Consider the following 12,928-nt stretch of genomic DNA (forward strand, 5'->3'; position numbering starts at 1 on the left):
TAAGCTCCCAAGAAAAAGAAATCAAAGTTTAAAAGTAACGGTCTCGAGCTTTATCCACTTAAATTTCCCCATATCTTGAGCAATGTTTCACTTGTGTAAAGGTAATGGGGGGCAGGGAGAAGCAGCCTTGACACATTAGTAGTGCCCTGTCAGGAGTGGACTGACAATACACTGATACATACATACAGTATGAAAGAAAATCGACATTGTTACAACTCACTAAGCCACTATATATGCTATGTAGGGCATAGCTAATGTGGAAGCTGGATGTCTATAGGTTGTAGTTAATGACATACATTGGAAGGCTTTGTAAAATGCAGTATACAGAAAATCCAGAGGGGCTTCCGAGACTACCAATATTAACAAGAGTCTTGTGGCACCTTAAAGACTGATACATTTATCTGAGCATAAACTTGTGTGTGCCTATGTGTTGAGTAACTGCTTCTTTTTTTAAAGCATGCAATTGATATTTCAACACTTGACTGCTATTGTTAGGTAGTGATATGTTACCTATGTTGTTTTATTGGGGAGGGGGGAAGCTATTGTAGGGCCAACCACAATATTTTGAAGAGGTTCTAAGCCACACATCTTCCAACAATGAAGGCAAGTTGCTTCCAAATAAGCACTCCTTGCAAACACAGAGGTGATGCCTCCTCCTGAGCTTGCTTGCTGATTTATTTAAAATATTTATATCTCATTCGTCTTCTGATTGATGGAGCTCTTCCGATGTCAAGGAGGTGGAGGAGAGCCTTCAGGGAAGTTCTTTGCTTTGGGGAAAAGACGTTCTTTGGATTCCAAAGGAAGGGGAGGGTTTGCTTTCTATGCAGCCACAGGACAAGATTTTCAAGTTCAGAAACATAAGAAAGCCTGTGTCAATAGACAAGCCAAGGCTGCATGGCTGTGATGCACTTGCACAGAATGGGTACAGCATTTTGCTAGGCAGTCAGTCAGCATGCAGGAAATGACCTTAAGCTCCTTGTTATTTTTCCATTCAAAGACTCCTTGGATTTTTATCCCCAAGACTTAAGAATCAAGCAAGCAGCAGGAAACACATTGGCACATGTTATGTTGCCCTGAGTACCACATCAAGAATTACTAATCTAATACACTGGAAAAGTTGCTGTTGGGTAATATAGGAGCTCTGATTTCCTTTAATTCTTTTACGGTACTTTGAGTGTTGTATTGCCTGCATGAAGCCTATTCAATCCATTCTGCAGCAATAGAGTTTTGCAAAATGCAAAATATTCTAGAATGTCGCAGTCCAGTAATCACTTTATTTTTCTTATAACCTTGGGAGTGAAACTTTGACCTCATATGTAAATATAAGTTCATAACCAAGCACTGGCAGAGAAATGTGGGCACAGGGCAATGAAACATGCTTATTCTGTTTCAGATATTTATTCCGGAGAGATGCTCCATTTATCATTCTTGCATCAAGCGATGCCTTTTGCACTGTCTCCTGGATAAAATTACCAAAAGCCATCAAAAGAAAAATATGCTGGTAAAGCAGTGGCTATCAGGCCCTCCCAGAAGTTCAGAGGTACCCTGGCCACTTCCAGCTTTTGAGGCCCCTACTCATAATTAAAATTTAAACACAACAATACATGAAGCACATAACAACAATCTGCAAAACTTATCAAATGCAAACAACAAGCAGACAACCCCCCCCACAAAACCTAAGTGTTGACATTTGAGGTCCCCTTTGGGCTTGAGGTCCAGACCAAATGGCCCTCTTGACTCCCTCTCATTGCTTAGGGTGCCCTAGACCTCTAGCACCCTAAGAAAGGCTAACTTCTGGTGCCCCCTCCCCACATGGGGCACCCAGTTTGTACCCCGAGAAGGCCGGCGCCCTAGGCAATTGCCTAATTTGCTTAACGGCAGGGATGGCTCTGTCCCCGATTGGCCCTTGTTGCCATGGTAGCAGGACTTCACTATCCTGGGTTGCCAGCTGTACAGACTATGGAGCGTACTCTGAGCTTGCCATGCCTTATACCATCAGTAGCCTGAACTGTCCAGGACCCAGCATGGGATGCACCACTTTGTGTACTAAGCTTACCAGCCTAGCAATTTGCTCTGTTCCTTGGAAATGACTTCCTCTTCTGCCCCAAGCCCATAGTTTCTCCAGTTCATTATTTGCACCCATTCTCCATCTGCTTTGCAGCACAACTAAGAGTTCTGCTTGCTATAGCAAGAGGGCGAAAAGCAGCCGGCCTCTGTGGGAGAAACTGGGTCTACAAAGTTTCCACAGTTTGAGTACACAGCCAATCTCTGGCAACCTTACTTTGCATTTACTGTCGGATTGGGAGGACTGAATGTACTGAAACACAACTCCAATCTGTCAAAGTTAGAGCCTCGTGGATGTGCCCAGAGGAGACAACAAACCATTTTTGGATTATCTTCTCAAAATTCATAATATTAAAGCTGCTCGTTAAAGACCTAACTGTAACTGGCAGAGGACACATATGTATCAAAGTAACATGTCTAAGAACCTGTCCGATGGGATTAGTAAAAACTTCTTTCCGTAAATAGGCAAGAGGATTTGCAAGAAATGGGCGCAGCTCAAAGGCTTTTTTAAAGCCATTTTTTATGTTCATTAGCTGCAGGGCCTGGCTGGTGACCAAGATGCTTGCAGTCATACATGAGAACTTCCAATGCTATCATGCCTGCAAAAAAGCAATGCCAGAGGTGTACAAATTGCTATCCTATTACAGTTAGAATGCCTCTATAATATAGTGGGTTCAGTGCAAGGAGGAGACGCAGTTGCAGTGATCATAGCTCTTTATTGAGTTACCGCATGGTAATGGCTGAACGAAGAAGACTGCTTAACTGGGTCAACAGGGCCAACTATATACAGTTCAAGGTTCCCACGCTAGGACGCCATTGGATCATTCAAACCAACAGGGGGCCTGTGATTGGGCCATGGCAGCAGGGATTTGGATCCTACTGCCCATTGTTTCTGAGTCCCCAAGCTCAGTCCTAAAGGCTCCAATGAGCCAGGCAGGAACACTGGAGAAACAAAACATGAGTCCACATACACAACAGTCTCATATTTATAAACAATTCAATGCTTACATTTAGCAAATGCCAGGGGCCAGCATCAGAGGTCATGTGACCTGAATTTATGCACTCTCATGAGACCCCATAGTTCAGATAGGATTCCTTTTAGGGGTGCCCTGAAGCACATAATTCCCATTAAATTCTATAAAACTGTGAGCAAAGAAGGAATGCTTCCACAAGAAAATATTTCATGCTAAGAACACTTACAGTTATTGCCTCCTTGTCCAGGTTCTACTTTTCATTTGTCATAATCATTTCCTGGTTTTCAGGAAATACGTTTCGACAACCAGGAAGATGGAAACATGTTGAAAAGAACTGAATTCTTTCCATCATGTGACAGCTCCAGCAACAACAGTAAGGCAACCCATGAAATTATTACCCTCATAAAAGGCCCTGCCTCTCATTTTACATTTTACCTTCATCCAGGGACAGATTAAGAGATACTGAGGCCCTAAATTATGTCAAGAGTTAGGATGCCTCCTAAGTACATAAGTACCACCAAGTCACAACTAAGCTACGGCAACCCCAGCAAGGGCTTTCAAGGCAAGTAAGAAGCAGAGGTGGCTTGCCATTGCCTTCCTCTGCAGGATCCTTCTTGGTGGTCTCTCATCCAAGTACTGAGTAGGCTTGCTTATGGTGGGCAACCTCCCAGAAATTCTGGTTGCTGCCTGCTAACACTCAGCTGTTCAGTGAGTGGAAATAGGCCAAAAGTTGCCCCTGAGAGATGACATCACTTCAAGTGCTATCCAGAAGCCCTGGAGTTTGGGGTGAGTGCTAGATCATCACTCCAGAGCAATGTAGGTGCTCCTGGGTCATCCTAGAAGTGACATCATCATGCAATGTCGGTGATCACTCCTGCTCCAGTAACCACCCACCTCTTTCCCCTTCGCCTAACTCTTCCTGGTTGTCTGGTGACACAAGTTTGACCCTGCTTAGCTTCTGAAATCTGAAAAGATCGGGCCATACCGTGCTGCTTTCCCTGAAGAAGACATCCCATATTGTTATCAAGAAAGCAGAAATTTAGTAATTTTGATTTAAAAAAAAAATTGGAGGTTCCCTCATAATCTGAGAGCGTAAACTGTAGTTTACTTAGTTTATATATAGATGCAATTTTGCTGTAGTCTCTTAAGAGTTACTTTTTGTTCTAGAAGTTCTCTGATCAGCCAACAGATTCAGTTTCTAGATACAGACACTGGCAATCTGATAGTTGTTATGAACAGAAACAGATTGTTTTATAAACTACAAATAAACATGAAACTAAGATTTCAGTAATTCAGTTCAGGTAATAGAGTTAATCTAGTTTGCATATTCTGTTATGCTTAAAGGCTTGTGCACTGCTGATGTGCTCCAGTCAAATCCCTCCTCTCTCATAATCAGCAAGGTCTGTTGGTGCTACACGCACTATAGACATAGTAGGCTGAGAGATAGCAAAGGACAGAGAAGGGCAGTTCTATGAAGCTGCGGCCTGCATGAAGCAGAAGAGTCATGTGATCGCTTTGCTAGAGACAACTCCCTATCAGATCCAATCAGATCTTCAGACAACAGCTTGCCTCAGGACTTTCAGCAAACTGGAGATGCTTAAAAACACGACAGCCCCATTACTTTGGGAAAGAAAGGGAGACAGAGTGGAAAGAGATAAAAAAAATAAGAGACCCAAGGAGATAAAATGCCAAGAAAAGAAAGGTTTTGCAACAGAAAGGAAGTAGGCTGTAGGCAGGCCCAATCCTGATCTTTGATAAGAAAACAAACTTCATCACTGGGTATTTACATCATTGGCTGCATCTCAGGTTTAGCGTTTTTCAGTGCCTGTAGTAACGTGTTCAAGAATATTAGAGGTTTGCATCAATTACAGGTAAAAAATTAACAGTGTGATTGAGGGGGGGTGGAAATCTTCCATACCCTCAGTTGTTTAATGAACACCTGCACTTACCAACAGCTCAAAAAGGTTACCAGACTCCTTGTGGTAGCTGGAGATCTCCTGGAATTACAACTGGTCACAGAGATCAGTTCCCCTGGAGAAAGTTGCTGCGTTGGAGGGTGGATTCTATGCTATTATTACCCCTCCTCAGGCTCCACTCCCAAAATCTTCAGGTATTTCACAACCCAGAGCTGGCAAGGCAACCCTATGATGAACGAGAGATTTTTCGCACATATGAACACAGACATCCTGGATGGATCCTACCTCATTCTTCAGGGCTGCCGTCTAGGGTTGCCAGTCTCAGACAGCACCCCCGAGGAAGAACTGAAAGGCAGGGCCAGGTGCAGCAGCATGCAATGTCACTTCTGGCAAAAACTGGAAGTGATGTCACATCAGGGGTGATGCTCTAGGATTCACCTCAGACTTGATAATTAAAACATAATCCCTAACATAACAATGTTTTTTCTGTTGTAGTTGTTGGGGGTGGTGGTGCTGGAAGTGATTTCCCAGCCTCCCACTGGGGGTGGGGTTTCCCCCAGTTTTGGAGCCCCCAGCTTGTCAGCATGGAGCTGGCCAGCAAGGGGACCCCCCCCCCCAAGAACTCTGTCACACCTGACATTACCCAGCATGATGAGGTCATCTGGAAGTAACATCATTGTGCCGGGGATGCTCTAGCAATTTGGGTAAAAACTCAACCATAGAAGACCCCCCCCCCCCCGGGCAGCCCTAGAAGTGAGATGTGCTGGAATGCTGCCAGTCACATAGACTCACCAACCTCCAGATGGTGGCTAGAGATCTGGGATTACAACTGGTCTCCAGACAACAAAGATCATTTCCCATGGAGAAAATGGCTGACTTGGAAGATGGACTTTATTGTATTATACCTCTCTGAGGTCCCTCCTTCTCCCAAAGCAACCCTCCCCAAGCTCCACCCCCAAAATCTCTAGCAACCCTAGTGTGCACCTCTATTTTTCTCTTGCCAGCCTTGGAAGAGTCAGCAAGGAATGGTGGCAAGCAGTGTTCCCTCTAAGCTGAGTCAGTGTGAGCTAGCTCACACATTTTTGTCTTAGCTCAGGAAGGATGACCCCAGAGCACATTAATTTATGCAGTAGCTCAGAACTTCAATGCCAGTAGTTCACAACTGTAATGTCAGTAGCTCACAAAATAGAATTTTTGCTCACAAGACTCTGCAGCTTAGAGGGAACATTGGTGGCAAGTGTTGGGAGGCCTCATGCAATAGCTCTCACACACTCCCTGACTAAAGGAATGCTAGGCCAGAGCATTTGTTGAGGCAAATGAAGGTGGCTTTCAAGGGAAAAGAGGGGAAGGTGGGTTCCAGGCTGCAGGGCCTGTCAAAATGGCTATTGAGTCTATGTCTTTGCTCAGGCACAATGGAGAAAGGGGGAAGGAGCACGGGTGGGACAGCTGCAGCAACAAGCAGAAAAGGAACATGTGTGTGCAGAAGCATTTCCCACCCATCCCTGGTCCACTTGCTGTAGCAGAGATGCATTTTCACTTCTTTACATAGATGCAGCCCAAGATTTGGGCAATCCTCTGGAGCCAAATCCTTATTTCACAAACTAGTCATAATTAAACTACACTATGGTGTCACACTGAACCAAATAAATATCTATTAGTCAGACGTTTCTACCACTACCAATGATTAGTCGCTACTAGTAGAGTTATCTTTCATCTATCAATATGGTCTTTCTTGAATTTTTTTATTCTAGTGGCCACTGTCAAATGCCATGGAGTAATTTGGGGGCAACATATTTAATTTCATTTCATTTAAATTAACTGCCATTCATTTCATAGTTTGGCTTGTGAGGTCTTTGCATTTCCCTTCCTTATATGCATTCTGCCCATTCTGGTCATGATAAAAGTATTGCGTGACTAGAATTTGGAGCAACCCATTTCTTAAGTGTATCACCATATGCTTATTCCCCTCAGAAGGCTTCGGAAACCAGCATTATATCCCTTGGTATATATACATGAATAATACAGAGGCCTGTTTGAGTGGGCAGAACTGTCACTTTCTATTATCCTCTTGTTCTTGAAAAAGTATTAGAAGTCTTCACAGGCATATAAGTCTGCACTTTAAAACTTAGTGCTCAGAAACAATGCCAAAAAATTAATCCCCTGGAGATTTCTCTATACATGGGGAGATCAACGAAAATTCAATTACATTCTTTGTTGCTTAGATTTTGTAATAATTTCTGCTTTCTCTCAGGACCAAACTAAAATTAACAATTATGGACTAGTATGTCAAAATTGAGTCACACCAGATCTATATAAAGTAGAGTAAAGGAGCACAGCATGGGTTAATGAATGGAGAAAACTGCAGTCTTGTGCAGAAAAGAGAGCCCTCTGCATCCATTGACTCAGTGGCTTGGAAGGGTATAAACTCCACTTAGGACAGCATTGCAAGTTTTTCTCTGATCCAACCTCCACCCCACTCCACCTGTTACTTTTAAAAATAAACATCCATCACCTCTTCGCCCACTTCATTACTTTTCTTTAGACAAGCTTCACTAAGAGGAAGATCAGTGCTAATCATCCAGCAGGCTTCACATGAAGGAGGAGTAGGGAATCAAACCCAGTGCTTCCATTTAGCGTCCACAGCTCTTACCCACTACATTACACTGGGGAGGCTTATTTCCAGTAAACTGAATCCTGAGCTCTTGGTAACTAGGAGTTTTCAAAGATATCAGCCTATATTGATCTCAGTAATTTTTTAAAACTTTATTAGAGAAAACAAAAGGGCTACACCTTTGGAGAACACCAGCTCACTACTGTGAACTCTGTTTTTACCAGGCAGGTCCAAGAGATCCCCTGAAGAAGTGATAGCAAAATGCATTGGTAACATGATTTTATGTATGGAATAACAACATTATTATCAAGAAGAAGTTAGCAGTAACTCGTGAAAGGTCATACCTTACCAAAATTTTTGTTAATCTTTAAGGTGCTACTGGGCTCTTGCTCTTTTCTGCAACATTGTTATCAAAACATATATATTTGTTAGATTTCTTTTCATTGGACTGGTTATATATTTTATTGCACATATAAGAAATATATAGGAGAGAGAGGTGATGCACAGGAAGATGAAACAGAAACTAAAAGAAGAATAAAATCAAAAACAGAGATATCACTTGCCTAAGAATACATGGGATACAGCATCAACGTGTGAATCTGTAACTGTGGTATATCAAAATGGGATTCTAATAACTTTATGATAGGAGCATAAAATAAATTTTTATATGCTGTACTTGAACTTTCAAAATGTTTTTGTTAAAGTAAAAAAAACATTTTACAAGGCTAGGATAAGAGAACAGTTCCTCTTACAGAAAGACAGGTCATTAAACAGAAAGCAGCAAGAAGGAATAAACACAGTTTTCACAGTAAGGAACATTAAACAGGGGAGTCTCCTAAAGATTTATATTACGATCCTGTGTGATAGCTTGTTCAGAAATTATCTCAAGTCAGGATGAGAGGTGGCTTAATCCATATATGATACCAGGAGATCTGGATTGTGTACATTATTGTTCCTTCCCCATTTTATTCCCACAACATCTGTGGAACTGCACAAACTAATTGTGCCAATGCTTAGGTGTGTGACTATAATTTCTGTGTATGGCTTTTAACAGACGTTTAAAAGATTTATTTAAGGCATATATGAAGTCTGCAAGCAGTAATTAGAACTACCCCCCCAATTATTAGAAGTGATTTAATTATTACTTAACTAATTATTAAAGGTAAAGGCAAGCACCAGTCATTTTCGACTCTGGGGTGACGTTGCTTTCACAACGTTTTCACGGCAGACTTTTTACGGGGGGGTTTGCCATTGCCTTCCCCAGTCATCTACACTTTCCCCCCAGCAAGCTGGGTACTCAGTTTACCAACCTCGGAAGGATGAAAGGCTGAGTCAACCTGGAGCTGGCTACCAGAACCAGCTTCCGCTGGGATCAAACTCAGGTTGTGAGCAGAGGGCTCTGACTGCAGTACTGCAGCTTTACCACTCTGCGCCACGGTGATTTAATTTTGTTTTAAACATCATCTAAGTAATCAGTTTTTATTATTATATTAGTCGGACATCTGATACTTGGCCTTTTGTAGATGCAACTTTGTTGCTGCGCGCATTAAAACCTTGTGTCATATGACAAACGACTTAAATAATTTGAAGTCAGTAACATCAAATTTGGTGATCCTGGTGCTTTTCATTCAGCAGCACTGAATAAGCAGTACCAGGCTTTTTTTGTAGGAAAAGCCAGCAGGAACTCATTTGCTTATTAGGCCTGATATCACCATTGTTTCACACAGAGAACACTCGACAGATGATATAGTGGCAATCATGAAGGGCTGGTACACAGAGAACAGAGGAGTTTTGATAATCTACTAGACAGAGGACTCCTTGAAGAAATCCCTTAGCACCTGTCACATCAACCATCACCAGTGGTCTGACCTAGCCTCAGATCGCAAAGCATGGAGGCACACCATCCACCAGGCTGTCTCTTCCTTTGAGAACACACGCATAGCTGGTCTTGAGGACAAAAGGAGATTGAGGAAGAATCGCACTGCTACAGGACCAACCCTAAATCAGACTTTTCCCTGCAGCCGCTGTGGCCGGACCTGCCTGTCCCACATTGGTCTTGTCAGCCACCAGCGAGCCTGCAGCAAACGTGGACTATTGCACCCTTCTTAAATCTTCGTTCGCGAAGCCAAGCCGAGAGAGACAGAGGAGGAGGACATTTTTGGCAGGATCTCTTGTCTGAAGCCCAGACTCCTCTGTCCTCATTGACTGATCCCTGACTTTAAAGGCCACCCTAAAGAGGAAGTGGGTCCCCCTGGAATTTCCTGGCTCTCATAGGAGGATGGGCCTTCCCCCAAGAACTGCGGTGCTAATTGGATTGTTGCTCCAGTCACATACTTCCCTCTTTTAACCCCTTTCTTCCTTGCCTTAACCCCATAATTGCCCTCCTGATCCCTATCCTTCTGCTGGGCCAGGTCTGCATTCCTGGCTCCAGACATGGCTGTAACACTGCTGTCTAGGTTACATGAACTGCTGGGCCCAAAGGCTTGTTCTGCCTGTAGTGGGAGGCCGGAGGACTCCCAACCCCCTTATAAATTACTGAATGGTGTAAAAAATAAAAAGACTGAAAAGAAAAAAAAAAAGACTGGGAGCGAGTATAATGTAGTGGTTAAGAGCGGCAGACTCTAATCTGGAGAACCACATTTGATTCCCCACTCCTTCTCCGCACAAAGCCTGCTGGGTGATCTTGGGCCAGCCACTGTCCTCTCAGAACTCTCTCACCCCCTCCCCTCCTACCTCAGGTTTGCGGAGAGAACGGGAAGGCAATTGTAAGCCACTTTGATACTTCTTAATGCAGACAAAAACAGGATATCAAAACCAACAGTTGCCTGTCTGTGGAAGTCCAGGAGGGAGGATGGGCATCAGACAATGACATGATGTCTCTTCTGGGGGAAAATATATCACACCTCTCTAGAAATTGCTGGAAACTCTGTGGTAAAGCCAATTAGCAATTTTTTTTAAAAAAAATTCCCCTCCCACCAGTCATTGGAGCAGAGGTAAGAAATGGGAGTCACCCACCCCCAGCGGGAACTGGGCAAGTCTCTATATGTTTAAATGCCAATTTTGCAGTTCACTTGTGGGGATAGCTGTTACTTTTTATCCCTGATTGTGTGGTTCCCCGAAGCATTGGGCTGTCCAGTGTGGTAAATAGGATGCTAGACTGGACAGACTTTATAGTCATTATTGGATTGGACAGACCTATTCATATGAAGTTACCCACATTTTTACAGAAGGATTTAAAAATGTAGTTCAGTGATTCTGCAGTTTCCTTTGCATCTTTAAGTGTGCTGCTGAATTATTAAACTGTGCATGAAGAAAAAAAGATTGCAGTTTCCAGTTCTATGGGGAAGGTGTGCTTGGAAGTATTTTTCTTCCACAACTCAGCTTGTACTGAAAACAAACTCTTTGGCTAAGTTCTAGTGAAATCCTTGCACAAGTTGAGTAGATAGCATGATCCTTCAAGTTCTTATAATGTGATGAGTGGGTTTTGCATGCGGGTAGATAGCAATGAAGCTCAACAGTAATAGACACAGATTCTAGGGGGTGTAGCTGTATTAGTTTGCTGTGACAAAATGAAAAAGCAATGATGTGCCATCATAGAAAATAACACCACCATCTGGGGACTTGGCTGACTTGCCTCTTTTGTGTGGCAGACTATCGGTAAGGGGAGGGGGGGAGATTTGGGATTTGCTATTTTATTTTTGGTGTTAATAGAAAATAGTTTTAACTATTGTATGCTGCCTTGAATCACAAGGAAAGGTGGGATATAAATGTTTTATTTAATTAATTATATAATAAATGTTTAATTTAATTAATTAATTAATAGAGCATCTCTATGCTGTTCTGTGCACCTAGCAAAAACGACTACTTTGAAAGCCGGACTCTATGGCATTCCACCCCACTGAAGTCCCTGCCCTCCCCAAACCCTGCCCTTCTCAGGTTCCACCCCCTAAATCTCCAGGCATTTCCCAACCCCAAGATGGCAACTGTAGGACGCAAGGTGAATCACAGCAACCCTGTTCTGGAGCATCTTTAAATATTCAGAAAGCAAATGTGCTGATAGGAAAAGGGGTTGTGCCTGCTGCTACTGCCTTGTCTGCAAAATACACTGAATTTGGTGATTTGAATTTTACATTTATTTAGTTGGCTAGTCTGCCCCTGAAATAATAGTCAAGACAGCTCACAATCTATTGAGGTAACAACACATTAAGTTGAAAATCTCAAAACATCATAAAAAACTAATAGCACCAAAATCTTAGTTAAAATAAGAACTCCCAACTTAATTGAAAGGCCTTCCAGAATAAAAATATCTTTGACTTACCCAGGAAGTCTATCATGGTGGTGCCACACACCCCTCTTAAGGGAAGGACTTCCACAACTAAAAGGCTCTCCCATGAGCCTTTGTCATTTGAATCTCAGATAGCACACATTCCCACAGGAAGGTTTCCTTACGCACTGACCGCAAAACTTGGAAACTGTCCAAAGGCTAGGTCATTTAAACCTTGCTGAAAATCTTTTGCCCACACTTTCACTGAAATCGGCTGTCTTTCAACCAGTGAGGTCAGGAGATTTTGCTCATAGTGGAGCATAGAGCAAAATTATCTTCATGCTGCCATTGTGAATCATAAACTGAGTTACAAATAACTGATGTATGGATGAGAAAAGCCTTTAAACTCTTAAAAAAGGACTTTGCTGGGTCACATGGCCTTCATGACCCAAGAAGCTGGCTCAAAGCCAAAGCCATAGGCAATAGGCTTGCCTCAGAAGGCATATGTTCTCCGCTAAAGCCCTAAACGTGCATGTCTGTGCAAACTGATGGCAGTTACAGATAACAGCTCAGTCAGTGCAGCAAACAAAGGATGTCCTAAATGTACTGTATCAATCAACCACACAACTTGGCTGCTGAATTCCAAGGGCTTTTGGCCCAACAGAAAAACTGCTTACATTTAAGGAGATCTCTTTAGGCTGGCAGAAGCCTTCAAACTTTGCTGAATGGAGGCAAATCACTAAGTTTCCAGTGCAATCTGAATAGCATTTCCCTGCAGAAAAGAATCTAATGTGTATACCTGCGTATATGGCCAGCTTCACTATTGGACATCAGATTAGTATTGTTTCTATAACAGCAACCATGCACAGTATCAACAGAGTTCTGGTAACAGGCAGAAGGCATTACTCTAGTGCTGTTTTAATGTGCCTAAAGAATCTATAGAAGCTTGCTCATTTTGTGGCTCAGCTGAGACACTGCATGACACCGTGGTTTAATTAAACAAGCTATAATTATAATAGATCTTCTCCCTTCATAGTTGGGTTTGGCGGGCTCCAAACCAAATGAGAGAGAGCAATGACGATTTGGTTTAAAGGGATAC

The sequence above is a fragment of the Heteronotia binoei genome, chromosome 4 (genome assembly GCF_032191835.1).
Source record: "Heteronotia binoei isolate CCM8104 ecotype False Entrance Well chromosome 4, APGP_CSIRO_Hbin_v1, whole genome shotgun sequence".
Classification (NCBI taxonomy): domain Eukaryota; kingdom Metazoa; phylum Chordata; class Lepidosauria; order Squamata; family Gekkonidae; genus Heteronotia; species Heteronotia binoei.